This window comes from Hipposideros armiger, unplaced genomic scaffold (assembly GCF_001890085.2).
Source record: "Hipposideros armiger isolate ML-2016 unplaced genomic scaffold, ASM189008v1 scaffold_292, whole genome shotgun sequence".
Lineage (NCBI taxonomy): Eukaryota > Metazoa > Chordata > Mammalia > Chiroptera > Hipposideridae > Hipposideros > Hipposideros armiger.
This window is the reverse complement of record NW_017731642.1, coordinates 669,480-680,094: the sequence shown is the minus strand read 5'-3', so window position 1 is coordinate 680,094 and position 10,615 is coordinate 669,480.

Sequence of the window (10,615 nt, the reverse complement as noted above, 5' to 3'; positions counted from 1 at the left end):
TGACCCCTGTGAAAGGGTCGTTCGACCCCCAAAGGGGTCGCGACCCACAGGTTGAGAACCGCTGGTCTAGATGCTGGGGCTACAGAGAAACAAGAAAGAAAAAATCTGTCTTCATAGTGATTCTGTTCTAATGGGAAAGAAAGACAGTAAGCAAATAAGGCAATATGATATCAGGTAATGCCAAGTGTTACTCAGAAAACTAAAGAAAGGCAAGGGTAGAAAGGGATGGTAGAGGGAGGCACTATTCTAGATAGAGAGGCCTGGGAAGACCTTTAGCAGGTGACATTTGCATAGAGACCTGAACAAAGTGAATTCTGTTGAGTATTTCTCCTATGCAGGCACTGAGCTGATAACTTCGTAAGTGCATATTATTTAGTCTTCTCAACAACCTATGAAGTAGATATTACTATTATCCCCATTTTACTGATGAGAAAATGGAAGTACAGGGAGATGGAGCTGGTATTCAAACTTAAGTATTGTCCTTTTATAGCTATTTATAATTTTTCAAAGCTCTTTCATGTAAATGGAATAACATATGCAGAAGTGCTTTGTGGATCATATAGTATTATGCAAATGTAACTAATTATAACTATTTTAATGGAATCTCATTTGACCTCCATGGAATCCCTGTGAGAGAGATAAGGTGTGTAATATTAATATTATAGCATTCTGTAGACAAAAACAAACACACACAACTGTGAAGTGCAAAGTTAAGTGACTTGTCCAAGGTCTCAAAGTTAGTTAATGGCATATTCAGAACTAGTATTGATGTTTTTCAAGTTTTGTACTTTTTTTTTTTTAAAGATTTTATTGGGGAATTGGGGAAGGAAACAGTATTGGGGAATTGAGGAAGGGGAATGCTGTATTTTTCCAGGACCCATCAGCTCCAAGTCAAGTTGTTGTCCTTCAATCTTAGTTGTGGAGGGCACAGCTCAGCTCCAAGTCCGGTTGCTGTTTTCAATCTAGTGTGTGTGTGTGTGTGGGGGGGGGGCGGGGGGGTGCAGCCCATCATCCCATACGGGAGTCGAACAAGCAACCTTGTACAGCTGAGCCATCCGGCCACCCGTTGGCAGCTCAGCTGCAGGTCAGCTCGGGGGCAGCTCACTGGCCCATGTGGGAATCGAACTGGTGACCCTGTTGCTCAGAGCTCGCGCTCTAACCAACTGCGCCACCCGCCCAGCCCTAAAGTTTTGTACTTGTGTCTCTTGGAATGACAAATTCTGCAAAGCATTTTCCTTGCCAAACATATTTATAACCACATTAATTGTTAGAGTTATAAACAGGTTGGCATTCATAAATAAATCTTCAAATTATCCCCTCTTCTGTGTCTTCAAATCCCCTCTCTCCACATGCTCCTTCCTTCTCCTCTCCATTGTTCCCATTCTATAATTCTCCCAGACACTGAAGCGCCCTCACACATACACTCTAGGAATCAGGGAGGACCCAGCCAGGTTTCACATTCCTCTTAGTTAACACAGGGAAGAGGCTTTTATCCCCTTAGAATGAGACCAGGTTGTTAGTGATCAAGACACAGAGACAGAGTGCAGTTCCTAGGAGAACTCTGGGTTTCTTAAGGGTTCAGACCCCTCCCATGCCAGTTTAGGAGGCCTTCATCAGACACCTGCAGGTGAGGGTTGGGTCACAGCAGCGAAGACATTGTATGTAGCATAAATGAGCTGCTCACTTGTCCTTATATTCATTCATAGAGGACTCTCTGTTACTGAGGCCATCCTCATCACTAGTGTTGGAACCCATATCTGAAGGCACTGGCTGCCTGAGCAAATGAACCTGAAATTAATTTTTTTCTTCCTTTCGCCTTTTTGTATCCACCTCACCCCCTGTCCATTATAGTAATGATCTAGTCACAGAAATAGGCTGCTTGCCTCAGCAGATCGAGACCCCTCAAGATCTCCTGAGGAGACCTTACCTGCCCCAACACTTAGGCCCCCAACACTTCAGCAGGATGTAGGTTTTCATGGTGATGGGAGGCAACTACAATGGGAAGAGATGGTGAAAGGTGTTCCAGGATGAAGAGGGGCTTAACTTATATAAATGATTGTACTGGTTCTAAAATTTGGCTGCCAATTGGAATCACAGGGGGGAGGTGGGGAGGGCAATTCTAATATAATTGGTATAGGGAGTGGCCTAGGCATCGGACATTTTTATAGTTCCTCAAGTGATTCCTATATGCAGCACAGTTTGAGGACCACTGAACTATGGTGAATACCTTCTTCTTTCAGGTAATATAATTCTGGGGTCTATGTTGGACTCAGAAATAGTTTAAAACAGAGTTTCTCATACTTATTTGGTTTTAATTAAGACTCACCTGGAGTAATTGCTAGACATGCAACAACCAGGCCCCATCCTCGACTCACTGCATCAGAATCACCAAGGGACTGGGAGCTGTAATGTTAACCAGCACCCAGGCGTTCTGCTCCTCGTAGAGGAGGTTTGGAAAATATTCCTTTCAAAGACCTGTGGATTAGGAGCTCTAAAATCGACAGCAGTGGCCTGCTTTTGTCACCTTCCTCTTCCTGGAAGGGTACCTGATCCTCACCCATCAGGAACGAAATGGCTTTAAAAGCACAGAAAAATGACCTCAGCACCCTTTTACAGCTTTCTGAAGGGAAATGTTTTCATACAAAATACCCAGACTGACTGGAATCTAGAGCCTAGCACAGGGTCTCAAATAAACATAGGAGTAGTAAAAGAACTCTGAAAAGGAGCAGCAGGCTGGCTGCTGGAAGGAATCAGCAAACAGACTGTCTTTCTTAATTCCCGACTTTGACCTGCTCGTACACAAATTACATTCATACACATCCAACTAATACAATATACAGTAAAACCTTGGATTGCGAGTAACGTGGTTTGCGAGTGTTCCGCAAGACGAGCACACATTTCTAATACATTTTAACATGGTAAACGAGCGATGTCTTGCAATACGAGTAGTTTGTTTCTGGAATGAATTATACTCGCAAACCAAGGTATTACTGTACTTTGCTTTGGTAAACTCATATGATAAGCAGTTAAATTGGGAAATAGTTATTCATTGCACAAAAGGGTTATCTGATTTACAAAAATGATTCACTAGAGCAGTGTGGTTCCTATGGCGGCAGCGGCAGCATCTCCTGGGAACTTGTGAGAAATGCAGATTCTCATGCCGCCCTCTTCTGCCTGAAACAGAAACTCTGGGGCTGAGGCCCAGCAACCTGAGTTTTCACAAGTCTTCCAGGTGATACTCGTGCAACTGAAGTTTGAGGGCCGCTGCACCAGAGTTCTTTAAATGAGTGTCCCACCTGATAATGCAAAGAGCGTTTAAGGATACACTTACCTGGATTCTGACTGAGCACCCCTATGCAGCTTCAGGAAGCTTTCAGACTGCAGTTGAGTATATCTTTAATATAGAATTTTTAATATATAATTTATTTATATTTAATGTGATTAAATACACAGTGTAAGACAGAAAAATATCACAGAACATTGCATGTGGTGAGGATTTAGTACTCTTACGACACTTTTTTTTCAGTAACATACTGAGCCATAATGTAAGACATATTTCTTGCTATAACTAATGGTCAAAACACGTTGAAAAGCACAGCTATCTACAATACAAGGTTTGGTAGTGCTTCTTATCCATGTGAACAGGGAATGACATGTAAATAGGCGTTCAGAAGGGCTAATTATAAGGATCAACTTAGTAATCCCTGCTAAGGAAGAACACTCCTTATGTTCTAAAAAGGCTTTTTATTTTTGTGGTCCTGCCTCAGATTCAAGCAGTGAGCTTGATTCTCACATTGGTTGTATTCCCCACTACCGTGCTCCCCGCCCCCCCCCCCCCCCCCCCCGCCACTCTGTATGTTTGGGTTTTGGTGAGAAGAGATGTAGGCACTTGGCAGATCATTAAGACTAGATCATTATGTTAGGCCACTAGTGTGTAATATTATACCTAACAACTGCAAGAGGCAATTAATTTAGTATTTACCTAATATGGAAACAAATGAAGATCATCTAAATGAGAACAAACAGACTATTTATTCAGAGCTTGCTACAGTAAGAGATTCTGCCGCCATCATTTGTGTTTGACGGAGACTCAAAGCCAGGCCAGGGAATGGGGAAGCCTTAGAGTAAAAAAAAAAGAAACGCTTCAGGTGTGCTCTGATGGTAGGTTGTTGGCAAGAAGAAGCTGGAGGCAGGCTGCCTAGGAGCAGAGCATCCTGTGTGATTGGTCCAGGTAGCATGTTTGGCTGGTTGACCCTGATCTGGAAGTGGGGCAAAAAGTTGGGAGGGTGGCAATTGACTTAGTCCTGATGTTCTAGGCCAACTGCTGAAGAGGTTGTGTTTCAGCTTCCTCAGTTGGTTGCTGTAAGGATTGTGGGTTAGAGTTCAGTTGTCATATAGATCTGGCCATTGTCTCACTACCTAGCAAAACAAGGCAACAACTTAACCTGTAGGGCAAGTTGATTCATTTATTTAACACTTATGGTCTCTCGCCAATGTTTCCAGTGATCAGAAATTAAAATGAGCATTGGATCTAATTAGCCTACAGGTCAAAGTTTCCTGCTTTTGATCTGATTAGTTAGTGTTGGCGGGAATGGCCCATACGAATGTGCTTTCAGTGAACTGGAAATGCCTGGCAATGCTGAAACATCTTGGCTGGTTATCAGTCAGCCTAGAGGGTGGCTACTCTGAGTCTGAGCTAATCTGAGTGAGCCAGAAGAACTGGGGAGCCCATGGTGACCATAGCTGCTCAGCCCTCTGCAGCCTAGCAACAAGGCCCCCAACCCAGCTGCTTACCTTGGTCCAGGCTGCCATGGATGCTTTCACTTGCTTCTGAAGTTACTACTCAGCCCAGTCTCCATTGTGGATGGGCCTGCTGCAACCTCAGTAGCTCAGAGAGCTCAAACTTCTAATATTCTCCTTTTTCAATCAAGGGTCTTAGCCAGATGCCAACTGTGACTCAGGAAGTAGTGGCTAGAGGATCTCACCATTTAACTACCCAGTTATGGTGGACCATTGACATTCTTACTGACATCTGCAGCCCTCCCAAAGTTTGGGAATCTCCTACCTTATGAGTCAGAACCTTCATCTCACTATAGAAAGTAAAAACACTAAATACTTTCCCAGCCTCTGCAACTAGGCCGTGGCTGTGACACAGGCTCTACTACCTGGACACACCTATACAAGCCTTAAACTTCCTTTATGTGCAAATGCAAAAATCCCATAACATACTCTATTTCCCATTACCTACATTCTCTGATATTGCATAGTGTGAACCAGGAAAAACAGGGAGAAACAAGGGAAAGAGGGTAAGGGGGAAAAGATTCAGTGTAACTTCTTTTAAATAGAAGATTTTGACCAGGTTTTATTCCCTCAAGTTTAAGCAGAAAATCAGGTTTCTGAGATCATAACAATGAATGTGAATTTACCTAGAACCTATGGTAAGGGGATAGAACATATAGAATGTAATGAGTTTAAAAACAATTATAAAATGATAACATAAAAAGTTCAATAAAATGGTATAAATTAAATATTCACTCATTTAACAAATAATTTAATGTGTACCTTCTATGTGCCAGACACTATTCTAGGTACAACAATAAACAAAACAAGACGCTAATTTTGTGGAGTTTCATTCTAGTGAGGGAAGAAATTCAATAAATAAAGAAATGAATATAGGATATATCACCTAGTGATAAATGCTTGGAAGAAAAATTAAAGCAAATAAGGAGATAGAAAATGAAGGAAGATGTTATAAGGCGATCAGGAAAGGCCTCTCTGAAGAACTAATCTTTGAAAAGAGACCTAAATAAAGAGAAGAGTACCACAGGGATAGTTGGGGGAAGGATATTCCAGGCAGAGCAACTCACTGTGCAAAGACCCCAAGAACAATAAGGAGGCCAGTGTGGCTGGAGTGAGATAGTGAGGGGACAGGGGCAGCAGTGGACTCACGGAGGTGGGGGGAGGAAAGATGACTTAGGACCTTGTAGAGCTAAACCCTTGGCTTTTACTTTGAGTGAGATAGGAAGACTTTGGAGGATTTTGAGCTAAGTTACATGATCTTCTAGGCTTTAGGAGATCACACACACACACACACACACACACACACGTCTGAAATCTGAATAAGATCTATAGATTGCCAACGTCAATTTTGTCAATTTCCTTATTTTGATATTACACTATGGTTATGCAAGATGTTATCATTGGAGGAGACCAAGCGAAGGGTACATGGGTCCTCTCTCTACTATCTTTGCAACTTCGTGTAAATCTATAATTACAGTAATACCTTGGTTTGCGAGCATAATTCGTTCCGGAAACAAACTACTTGTATTGCAAGACATCGCTTGTTTACCGCATTAAAATGTATTAGAAATGTTTGCTCGTCTTGCAGAACACTCGCAAACCACTTTACTCGCAATCCAAGGTTTTACTGTATTTCAAAATAGAAAGTTACAAGGAGAAGAAGAAAAAAGGATCCCACGGCTGCTGTGTAGAGAACAGATGTGAGGCAGGACAGAGGTGGGAAAGCAGGATTGGAAGAGAGAGTGGGACAGGGTGTGAAATATAAGAGCCAGCAAAGTGAGGTAATAATATGTCAAAGAAGTCTTTTTGGGGAACATAACTTTTGTATTAGATCTTAAGAAGATTTGGTTGATATCCAAGAGTGGAAACTATATTCTGGGTAAAGAGGAAAAAAGAAAACAATAGACATGGTGACCTAGTCCACCCTGTTGTTTCCTGTAAGACCATACTTAAATTATGCTAGTTAAAACCATTCCTCTCTCTCTCTCTCTCTCTCTCTCTCTCTCTCTCTCTCTCTCTATCCAAAGGAGATTGCAATGTCTCCCACGCATGTACTCCTTTAACAAAACTCACTTTGAAGGAAATATTGCTAGTATGTAGCCTGGAAGCTGGACTTAAAAGTATTTTCCCTCCTGTTATTCCCATTCACAGCCAGGTGGACTTCATGCTATTTTCCAAATGTGCTCTGAGCTGATTCCACCCGGATTTTTTCCTTTAATTTCTATTTAACTTTCAAGGCCTCGCTCAATTGCCACCTCTTCCTTGAAGCTGTCTGATTCTCCCTGCCAAAAGAAATGTCCCTTTTCTATGAACTTGCAAATAATTATATTTGTACACTTCTTATTCCATTTATCAATTCCTTCCTTGGGTCTTGTCACTTATTAAAATAGTATGTTCTCCTCATTAGATTGTAGGTGAGTTTCTAGAGGTCAAAGACCCTGTCTTAAACATTCTTGTACTCTCTACACTGGCTAATAGTGTGTGTAAGCTCAATGACTGCTAAATGTTGAATGACTGAATTTCTTCTTTATATAATAATCTATATAGTTGCAGGTTAGGAGGTACATTCATTCTGGAGTTAGGGTGATATTTTTATGTGCAGTTACATGAAGTAACATGAGGTTCCTTCATGTCTAGTTGTTATCACTTCCAGGAATACCTTACAACTCTGCCTCCGGGGGCAAACTCACTCAGTATTGAAACATGAAAGAGTGATACATCTTGATTCATGATATGAATATCTCACTAGGCCTGGCACCTGAAGTGTGCCAGGTAGTGGAAGAGAACCATTGTTTGAAATGTATGAAGTCAGAAACTAGTCTGTGGAAAATTCTTCCACTTATTAGATGTTAAAATTGTAAGCAGAGGGGGCCAGCCGAGTGGCTCAGTTGGTTAAGAGTTGGCTTAAAAGCACGAGCTCTGAGCAACAGGGCTGCCAGTTCGATTCCCACATGGGCCAGTGATGCTGCGCCCGAGCTGAGCTGTCGCTGAGCTGCCAACAGCTGGCAGGATGGCTCAGCTGGTGTAACAACAAGATTGCCTGTTTTATGGTGGGCTATGCCCACCCGCAACTAAGACTGAACTCGGCACCTTGAGCTGAGTTGCTGAGTGGATACAGCGTGCGCTCTTAACAATAAGGCTGCTGGTTCAACTCCCGCATGGGATGGTGGCTATGCCAACCTGCAACTAAGATTGAACACAGCACCTTGAGCTTAGAGACCACTAGCTGCCGAAGGGCAGCCAGATGGCGACAGGCGCCCTCCACAACGAAGACTGAAAAACAACAACTTGGCTGGTCCTCTTCCCCAACTCCCCAACACTGTTCCCCTCCCCAATTCCCCAATAAAATCTTTAAAAAAAAATTGTAAGCAGAGTATTTGGTTCTCATTAAGCCTTGTTGAAAAGAAAAACCTCTCTCAGTAGGAATATGCTCAATATGCAGTGTATACAATTATACATTTACCATATTTAAAAAAAACTCTGATGGAAATCATGCAAAATAGAATTTATCAGAATTCTTCTGTTTGTAGAACACAAACCTATCACAATTACAATTATTATAAATAGTAATTTTTTTAGAGCAGATTTAGGTTCACAGCAAAATGGAGTGGAAGGTACAGAGATGCCCATATACCCTCTGCCCTCACTCATGCACAGCCTGCTCCATTATCCACATTCCCCATTAGTGCTGCTTTTGTTACAACTGATGAACCTACATTGATGCATCATTATCACCCCAAGTCCATAATATTAATTTTTGTACCTAATTTTTTTTGTATACTTTCTTTTTTTTTTAAGATTTTATTGGGGAGTCAGGGAAGGGAAACAGACAAGTTGCTGTCCTTTGGCTCTTCAGTCTAGTTGTGGAGGACATCGCTTCACTTGCCCATGTTGGTATTACCATTATGCTCTTCCTGGCTGAGGCAGTAGATCGCAGGCCATTGGACAGCCACTCACGGTGGCTCACTGCAGCTCACGAAAGCTCATGCCCACTGCCCGCCAGCCCCTCTGCAGCCTACACTGCCACAGGTGACTCACGGCAGCCCAGCTCCAGGTCGAGCTGTTGTTCACCATCTTATCTGTAGAGGGCGCAGCATCACTGGCCCTCATGTGGGATCCAAACTGGGGCACTGCTGCTCAGAGCTGGCGTCCCAAGCCAACTCCTAACCAATGTGCCACTCGGCCGGTAGCCCTGTACCTAATTTTATAATAATAATTTTATATTCCTTTTCTAAGGGGCCCTAATTGGGCCCCTCAATTTTATAAGCTTCAGGACCCAGAAATATTTGCTTTTTGACAAGATTATTTATGTTTTCCCTGAAGTTCTAATCTCTATTGCAATTTTTTTTTCTTCTTACTCAAATACATTCCTTTGAAATTGCCCAGTGTGAACTGTTCTGTTCACTCATGACAACTCTTCCAGGTGATATTTCAGTCTGGTTAGGAAATTTATTAAGTGCTCTTTCATGGCTTATTGTGCAATGTCAATCATTATTTTTTCACTAAGCAGTTTAGATATATACGTTGGTCATGCATAACATTAATTCATGAAGAAATGACCTGAGTTTGTTGATACATTGTTGACAACTGGCTTTAGTACAATAAATTCTCAGTTTTGTAATCACAAAAGTAGGGGTAGAATAAGAACAATATGTATTGACAAGTTCAACACACTTGTGAAAAGAGAGGCGCCAAAAATACAAACATGCTCTCAATGCTAAGGAAAAACCACAGCCCTCAACTTCTCTTTAAAATTGTTTTCCTGGCTTCAGAGTTGAGCATAATCGAGTCCTAACATATTTCCAACCCATACTTCCCTTCACATTTTCTTCAAATGTGGGATTGGGGTTTCATTGGATCCTAAGGGCTTTAGGGGGCTAGGGAATGAAAAGATTGCAATGGTTTAGGATTTTTACCTAGTCAAAGTTCCCACATCTAGGTCATGACTTGAAATTTCAACTGGAATAATGTTGTGAAAGCTTTTTGTCAATCATAAGTGTTGTATATGTGTTACTTTTTTGACGTTACTGTTGTCATTATGATGGAGGTAACTTTTCATCTCCATTAAGGACAAATAAAAAATAATTGCTTAATTTGTATCAGAAGAGATTTAGCTCTTAAAGGGAGAAAATCCTGACTGAAACAAAGTTATAAGGGGTTTAACATTAAAGATGATTTGCTAAGCTTTGGCAGTGAAGGTTATTGTAGGTGGGAAGAGGGGGTAAAGACTGGAAATATTGTATCTATTTAATAATTTGGCCCCTTTTCATCTCTTTAAGACTAATTCCATTAAGCCAAAAATTAAATAATGTTGATTATGGCTACACAAATGTACTTTTGCATGTATAAATGTAAGTCAACACCAGTAGTACACGGATGACTTGCAATGAAGGAAAGATTCATTCTAAGGAAAAAGCAAATTATTAAGAGGAACCTAAAAGTAGTCATACTTTCTACACTTGAGAGGAAATAACTACCTAGTAATTAAATAAAATTGATTAAAATATTCATTTACAAACACATATAGAGACAATGGCTTTTAAATGTGCTATTAGAGTGAGAACAAAATATGTTTGCAGCTCTGATTCTACCATATTCACTTACTATTAAATATTTCATTAATATGATCTCTTGAAAGAAACAATCATGTTAGCTTAAAAACTTCACAATGAATGAGAAATTGTGATTAATTAAAGGTATAATTCGGGCTGGCCGAGTGTCGCGATGGTTAAGAACTGGCTTGGGACGCCAGAGGGCCCTGGTTCGGATCCCACATATGAGGGCCAGTGACACTGCCCTCCACAGCTAAGATGCT